This window comes from Arachis ipaensis, chromosome B09 (genome assembly GCF_000816755.2).
Source record: "Arachis ipaensis cultivar K30076 chromosome B09, Araip1.1, whole genome shotgun sequence".
In the NCBI taxonomy this organism is placed as follows: Eukaryota; Viridiplantae; Streptophyta; class Magnoliopsida; order Fabales; family Fabaceae; genus Arachis; species Arachis ipaensis.
In genome coordinates this window covers 134,854,297-134,862,447 of record NC_029793.2, presented here as the reverse complement: position 1 = coordinate 134,862,447, position 8,151 = coordinate 134,854,297, and positions in this window count along the sequence as shown.

Genomic DNA, 8,151 nt, shown 5'->3' with positions numbered 1-8,151 from the left:
GTCCACTTACTTCGGTCACCGTCGCCATCTCGTGTCCCTGCGTTCGGTTCGTCGACGGCAGAAGCAGACAGAACTAGTCAAGCAACAGCTGATCCCTCGGGTGGTGGTTGTCATCATCTTGTTTCGCGGCAATCGCAGTGTTGGAACCCGTCAATCAGGTGAGCTCCCTTCAAGTTTTTTACTCTGTTCTTTTACTAGAATTGATGTTGAATCTGGTGGTTATTACTGTTGTATTTGGTTTTAGAGTTGTTGAACTGGAGATAATTAGAAACTTAGAATTGTTCTTGAGTCTGGTTAATGTTGCTGTCATATTTGGTTTGAGTTGTTAAAATTGAAAAAATTTGAGTTAAAAACTTAGAATTGTTATTGAATCTGGTTAATGTTGCTATTGTATTTAGTTTTAGAGTTGTTGAATTTGAGAAAATTTGAGTTAGAAACTTAGAATTGTTATTGAATCTGGTTAATGTTGCTGTTGTATTTGGTTTTAGAGTTGTTGAATTTGAAAAAATTTGAGTTAGAAATTTAGAATTGTTATTAAATCTGGTTAATATTGCTGTTGTATTTGGTTTTAGAGTTGGTCAACTTGAGAAAATTTGAGTTAGAAACTTAGAACTGTTATTGAATCTGGTTAATGTTGCTGTTGTATTTGGTTTTAGAGTTGGTGAACTTGAGAAAATTTGAATACTTGCTGGATAACAGAGTTGCTTGTTGGATAATGTTTTAGTTGAATACTTGAATTTTGTTGCTGGATGATAATGTTTGAAACTTTGAATTGAATACTTTGGTGGTTGTTGCTGTGTTGCTTAAAAATTCATTTAGGTAAATTTTTGGTTGCTGAAAATCTTGTATTTCTTTTGCTAGAATTTTAAAAATGTTTTCATCTCAAATACCATCAGAAACGCCACCATCTCAAGGACAAGCATCATCAGCAACTCCTCGGACTTGATTTACTGATTGTGTTCTTTCTTCGTCCTTGTTGATTTAAATTGAGAACATATTTTGTACTAGAAACCACTTTATTATCTTTTTTAGATCATTAGTTATGTTTAAACATTGATATTAGATTATTAATGTTTGTAAAGACTTGTATTTTAAGTTTTAAGATATTATTTTAATTTTATTTATATAATTTTATATATTTTTTTAATTATGACCGGATTAACCGGGTGAATCAGTGACCCACCGGTTGAACCAGTGATCCGGTGACCCAGTCATATGACCGAATTGATTACCGGTTCAGTTCTGATAACTATGGGAGATACCCTCTCCTAATAACTTAAAAAATGGTTAAATTTCCAATTTTTTAAGATACAAATAATTGATGAAAAGTGAATATATTTACAAATAAAAAATAAAAATACTATTTGTACACTAAAATCAGCTACTAAAATCAGTCACCAATATATTTGTATATAAATACATATGTGGTTTAATTCATTTTCAATGTGTATTTGTATTCTAATATATATTTTATACTGGTGGCTGATTTTGGTGTACACATAGCATTACTCAATAAAAAATTGTTAAACATATTATGTATATATAAAAGTTAGCTACTAAATCAATCACCATCTATGAAACACAAACACTTTACTAAATTATCGTATCCACACACTTCAGAGTTGAGACACGACACTCATCAACACTCTCTGGCACGTGTGTTTGCTATGTTCAACCGTATCTTAATGAAAAATAAAAAAATTATTTTTTGGTCTAAATACATTTGGACACACCTAAATATCATTACGTATTAGCGCGTAAATGATTAATTTAGTAGTTAATTTTTAATATACAGGTAACAAGATATGCATAGTTATAAAAAAATATCTTGATCAAAATAAAATAAAGTGATTGAGTAAAAGGAATTCGTCCTCCTTAGTTTTAACCAAATGTCGAGGGTTCTATTCGTCTAGGTCATAAAAAATTAAAATTTTGGATAAGTTGTCACGCTTAATAAAGTGTGTAGAAACTAGAAACCAATGAAAAATTACATACTCAATGATGAATATTTCTGTTGTGAACCAAACAAGAAAGCAGTAGAAGAGAGACCTATGGCTGGTAATAATAATGTAGCTTTCTCATCACAAATGATTTACCTTGAGCACTCATCATATTTTATCATAAATAAAGTAGAAGATACCCTTTTCCTTATAATTTAAAAAATAGGTAAATTTCAAATTATTTTTCTCAAGATGTAAATAATTGACGAAAAGTGAATATACTTAAAAAAAAACACTTTTTACAGTTATGAAAAAATATCTTGATTAAAATAAAATAAAATAAATAAAGTGATTGAGAAGGACGGAATTTGTCCTCCTTTAACTAAATATTGAGGATTAAATATTCATCTTGGTCATAAAAATTTAAAATTTTGGATAAGTTGTCAAACTTAAGAAAGTGTCTATAAACCAATTAAAAAATTGTTTAACATACATAATGATGAATATTTCTGCTGTGAAACAAAAAAGAAAGAAGTAGAAGATGAAGGGTATTTACAAATTTGATTAATTAATATTATTAATATTATTGATATTATTATTAATATTAATAAACGGTTACTAGCCGTTTAGTACCATTTGGTTGAAAGGACATAACCTTTTAAGGATTGTGTGTGTTCAAAACATTGTATCTATTGGCTAAAGGGACACAACTCTTTAAGAGTTGTATATGTTCAAAACATTGTATCTATTGGCTAAAGGGACACAACTCTTTAAGAGTTGTATATGTTCAAAACATTGTATCTATTGGCAATAGAAAAGACACAACCATTTGTATACGTAACTAATCATAATTGCTACGTGCAATATGTATAAATAAGTCCTTGTCCACTATTTCAGAAAAAAAAAAAAGTACTAAGTGTACAATTTACTCAACCATTAAGAGATTTTCTTTGTTCAAGAGAGTTGAGAATTTCTTACTATTGCTAATTAAGAAATTCTTAGGTTTCATTGTATCCTGGGAGAGTATTGTCATCAACCCTATAGCAACTAAGTGTGGGGACAAATATTTCTCTAAAGAAAGCGATCTAATCGTGCCTTGAAACCACTACATAAATATAAGATTTTGTCATCTTCTCATACTCATATACCCAACAATTTTAGAGAGATATTTCTTGAAGATGGCACAAGATCAAAACACTACGTTCAAGGTCATGAATCAAGAGTTTGTCAAATTAGATCGCTTTGATGGAACGAACTTCAACTGTTGGAAAGACAAGATGATGTTTCTTCTTTCGGTTCTCAATCTTGCATATGTGATTGACCCAAAGACTACACCAATTGTCGATGCCGCTGAAAACGTCACACCGGAAGAGAAAGAAAAGATCGTTCAATTGAAGAAGAAACGTGATGAAGATACTTTCGCATGTCGAGGTCATATCCTCAACACTTTATCCGACCGACTCTATGATCTCTACGTGTCAATTCAATCACCATTAGAGATTTGGAAGTCTTTGGAAGAAAAGTACAATACCGAACGACAAGGAATAGATAAGTTTATCATGATGAAATATTTTGAATTTATTATGAATTATACTATGCCTGTCATGGATCAAATTCATGAATTACAAATTCTTGTAAGTAGACTTTGTGATCTACAAGTGGTGATCCCTGAATCATTACAAGTTGGAGTAATTATTTCAAAATTTCCTTCATCTTGGAATGGTTATAGGAAGAAACTTTTACATCTTGGTGAGGACTTCACAATTGAGAAATTACTAAGGCATATACGTATAGAGGAGGAAACTCGAAAACGTGATGCTGTGTATCTTTCTCAAAGTTCTAAAGTGAATCATATTGATGAAAATAACATCAATAAGAAGAAAAGAAAGTTCTCTAAAGATTCAAAGCAAGATAAGAAGAGACAAAGAGAGTGTTATCATTGTCACAAGAAAGGACACTATATCAAAGAATGTAGACTTCTGAAAAAGGAAGCATCAAAGACCAACTTAGTGGAAGAGAAGGATCTAATTGCTATGGTTGTAGAAAAAGTATAAAACATGTATATTGGCATGGTAAAATCACTTGAATGGTGGTTAGATTCAGGGGCTACTATTCACGTTTGCAATGATCACAACCAATTCAAACATATGAAGAAGTGAACAATAGAGAAGTCTTGATGGGTAATGACAACTCAGCCAAAGTTTGTGGTCAAGGAAGTGTGGAATTAAATTTTACATCTGGCAAGAAATTAAGTTTAATAAATGTACTTCATGTTCCAGATTTGAGAAAAAATTTAGTTTCTGTTAGTCTCTTGTGTAAGAAAGGATTCAAAGTTGTAATGGAATCCGATAAAGTGATCTTGCTTAAGAATAATGTATTCATAGGAAAAGGATATTGTACTGAAGGCATGTTTAAACTTAGTATTAATAAAGTGAATGTTTTCTTGTATGTTGTTGATTCTTGTGATTTATGGCATAGTAGATTAGCACACTTAAATTACAAATCAATTGAATATATGCAAAAGAATAACTATATTGATCTTAGTAACAAGGATTTTAATAAGAAATGTGATATTTACATACAATCCAAAATTACTAAGAAACCTTTTCCTAAGGTTGAAAGAAATACACATTTATTAGAATTGATTCATAGTGATATTTGTGAACTAAATGGCAATATTACTAGAGGAGGAAAAAGATACTTTATAACCTTCATTGATGATTGTTCTAGATTTACTTATGTGTATTTGCTTAGAAATAAAGATGAAGCTTTTGAAATGTTTAAGAAATATAAAATGGAAGTAGAAAAAATGCATAATAAGAAAATAAAAGTTTTTTGTAGTGATCGAGGTGGAGAATATTTTTCTAATGAATTTGATCACTTTTGTGAATTACATGGTATTGTGCATGAATCTTCCGTTCCATATGCTCCGCAACAAAATGGTTTGGCGAAAAGGAAAAATCGTACCTTAGTGGATATGGTTAATTCAATGTTACTAAATGCAAAATTGCCTTACAATTTGTGGGGTGAAGCATTATTGACATCATGTCATATCCATAATAGGATACCATCAAGACATAGAAAGGTTTCTCCTTATGAAATTTGGAAAAGAAGGAAACCTAATTTAAATTATCTTAAAGTGTGGGGGTGTTTAGCCTTTTATCGAGTTCCTGATCAAAAGATAACCAAATTGGGGCCAAGAGCCATAAAAGGCGCTTTTATAGGATATGCTCAAAATTCTAAAGCATATAGAATATTAGACTTAGTGTCTAATGTAGTTGTTGAATCAAGAGAAGTAGAATTTATTGAAAATAAATTTATCAATGATTCAACTTCTAATTCAGAGTATCTCCAAAATGATACTAATATTTCACAAGAAATAAATAATCAAAATAATAAACGTCTAAACGACAAAGAGTTGATTGAACCAAGGAAGAGCTTGAGAGTAAGAAAAGAAAAGGACTTGGGTCCAGATTTTATTTCTTCTCAGGCTATCACCTTTTTGGTAGAAGGAACTAGGAATTCTGTAACAAACAAGATTCCTATTGTGATGAACATAGAGGGTGATCCTCAAATGTTCAAAGAGGTTATGGCTTCAAGGGATTCTGCTTTTTGGAAAGAAGCAATAAATGATAAAATGGACTCAATATTATCTAACAATACTTGGGTCTTGATTGATTTGCCTCCAGGATCAAAGCCTATAGGATGTAAATGGGTATTTAGAAGAAAGTATAACACTGATGGTTCATTACAAACCTTTAAAGCAAGGTTAGTGGCCAAGGGGTTTAGACAACAAGAAGGTCTAGACTATTTTGATACCTACGCACCTATGGCAAGAATGACTTCTATTAGGGCTCTTATAGCATTAGCATCCATACATAAGCTTCATATACATCAAATGGATGTTAAAACGGCTTTTTTAAATGGAGATCTTAATGAAGAAATTTATATGGAGCAACCAGAAGGCTATGTGCTACCCGGAAATGAAAAGAAAGTTTACAAATTAATTAAGTCTTTGTATGGGCTAAAACAAGCGCCTAAACAATGGCATGAGAAGTTTGATTCAGTGGTGTTATCAAATAGCTTCTCACATAATAGTGCGGATAAATGTATTTACTCAAAATTTACTAAAGATTATGGAGTAATTATTTGTTTATATGTTGATGATATGTTGATCATTGGAACAAATTTAGAAGGAATGCGTATAACGAAGGAGTATCTAACTTCTAAATTCAAGATGAAGGATTTGAATGAAGTTGATACAATATTAGGCATAAATGTGCATAAGAATGAAGTTGGCTTTACTTTAAGTCAATCTCATTATATTAAAAAGGTATTGGAAAAGTTTGATCATCTCACAATTAAAGAATCCAATAGGCCGTATGATCCTAATCTTAAATTAGAAGGAAACATGGGAAGACCTATAGCACAATTAAAATATGCTAGTGCTATAGGAAGTTTAATGTATGCAATGCATTGTAGTAGACCTGATATAGCATTTGTTGTGTGCAAATTATCAAGGTTTATAGGAAAGCCTAGCAATCAACATTGGAAAGCTATAACAAGAGTTCTTGGTTATCTCAAGAAAATCATAAACTTGGGATTACATTATAGTGATTATCCCGCAGTTTTAGAAGGTTATTCCGACGCAAGTTGGATTACAAATCTTAGTGATAACAAATCTACTTCAGGATGGATTTTCACCATAGGTGGTGGAGCAATAAGTTGGGCCTCAAAGAAACAAACATGTATTACACATTCTACTATGGAGGCTGAGTTTGTAGCTTTATCAGCCGCAGGTAAAGAAGCGGAATGGTTAAGAAATTTGTTATATGATATAAAGCTGTGGCCACAGCAGACGACAGCCATTTCAATCTTCTGTGATAGTGAATCAACCATGTCTCGAGCATATAACAAGGTTTATAATGGAAAGTCTAGACATATAAGTTTGAGACATGAGTTTGTGAGGCAACTAATAGATGATGGTGTAATTACCATTACTTATATAAGATCTCAAGGAAATTTAGCAGACCCTTTGACTAAAGGTTTGTCAAGGGATAAAATCAAAGAAACTACTGCTAAAATGGGATTAAAACATATTATTGATAAATGATGGGAACCCAACCTTATTCTATTAGACCACTAGTTTCAAGGTTTAATAGGTAATAACAAGTTATTTAGCAATTGGAGCACTAAGGTATAGGATTTAGTGCTATTTACAATAAATTAGGAGGGTGAGTTTAAACTCTTAATGGAATGATAATATTATCTATCAAAAGATTCCACCTATATGAATATAAGAGTGGTGCCGCTCTAATCGAGAATTTTAGAGGTTTTATTCTCGTAAATATTCATGAAACTAGGATGAGCACAAGGTCATATAAGTGCTTAAAATTGTAAACTCTTGAACTTAGAGGGTATAAGTAATGTGTGTGATTTTTGGTACTAGCATATGGAGTATAGCTTTAATCGATTAGACACCTATTACTTCGTTAGAACTTTAAAATTTACACTAAAAGAATGTTTAATCTTAGTGACACATTCTTTATGAATATACTTGTATGACATTTAAATTTTGTAAATAGTGGGGGATTGAAGGGTATTTACAAATTTGATTAATTAATATTATTAATATTATTGATATTATTATTAATATTAATAAACGGTTACTAGCCGTTTAGTACCATTTGGTTGAAAGGACACAACCTTTTAAGGATTGTGTGTGTTCAAAACATTGTATCTATTAGCTAAAGGGACACAACTCTTTAAGAGTTGTATATGTTCAAAATATTGTATCTATTGGCAATAGAAAAGACACAACCATTTGTATACGTAACTAATCATAATTGCTACGTGCAATATGTATAAATAAGTCCTTGTCCACTATTTCAGAAAAAAAAAGTACTAAGTGTATAATTTACTCAACCATTAAGAGATTTTCTTTGTTCAAGAGAGTTGAGAATTTCTTACTATTGCTAATTAAGAAATTCTTAGGTTTCATTGTATCCTGGGAGAGTATTGTCATCAACCCTATAGCAACTAAGTGTGGGAACAAATATCTCTCTAAAGAAAGCGATCTAATCGTGCCTTGAAACAACTACATAAATATAAGATTTTGTCATCTTCTTATACTCATATACCCAACAGAAGAGAGATCAATGTAATATTATTAGTAACAATTTATTGTGTATAATCGCATAATAAATTTAAT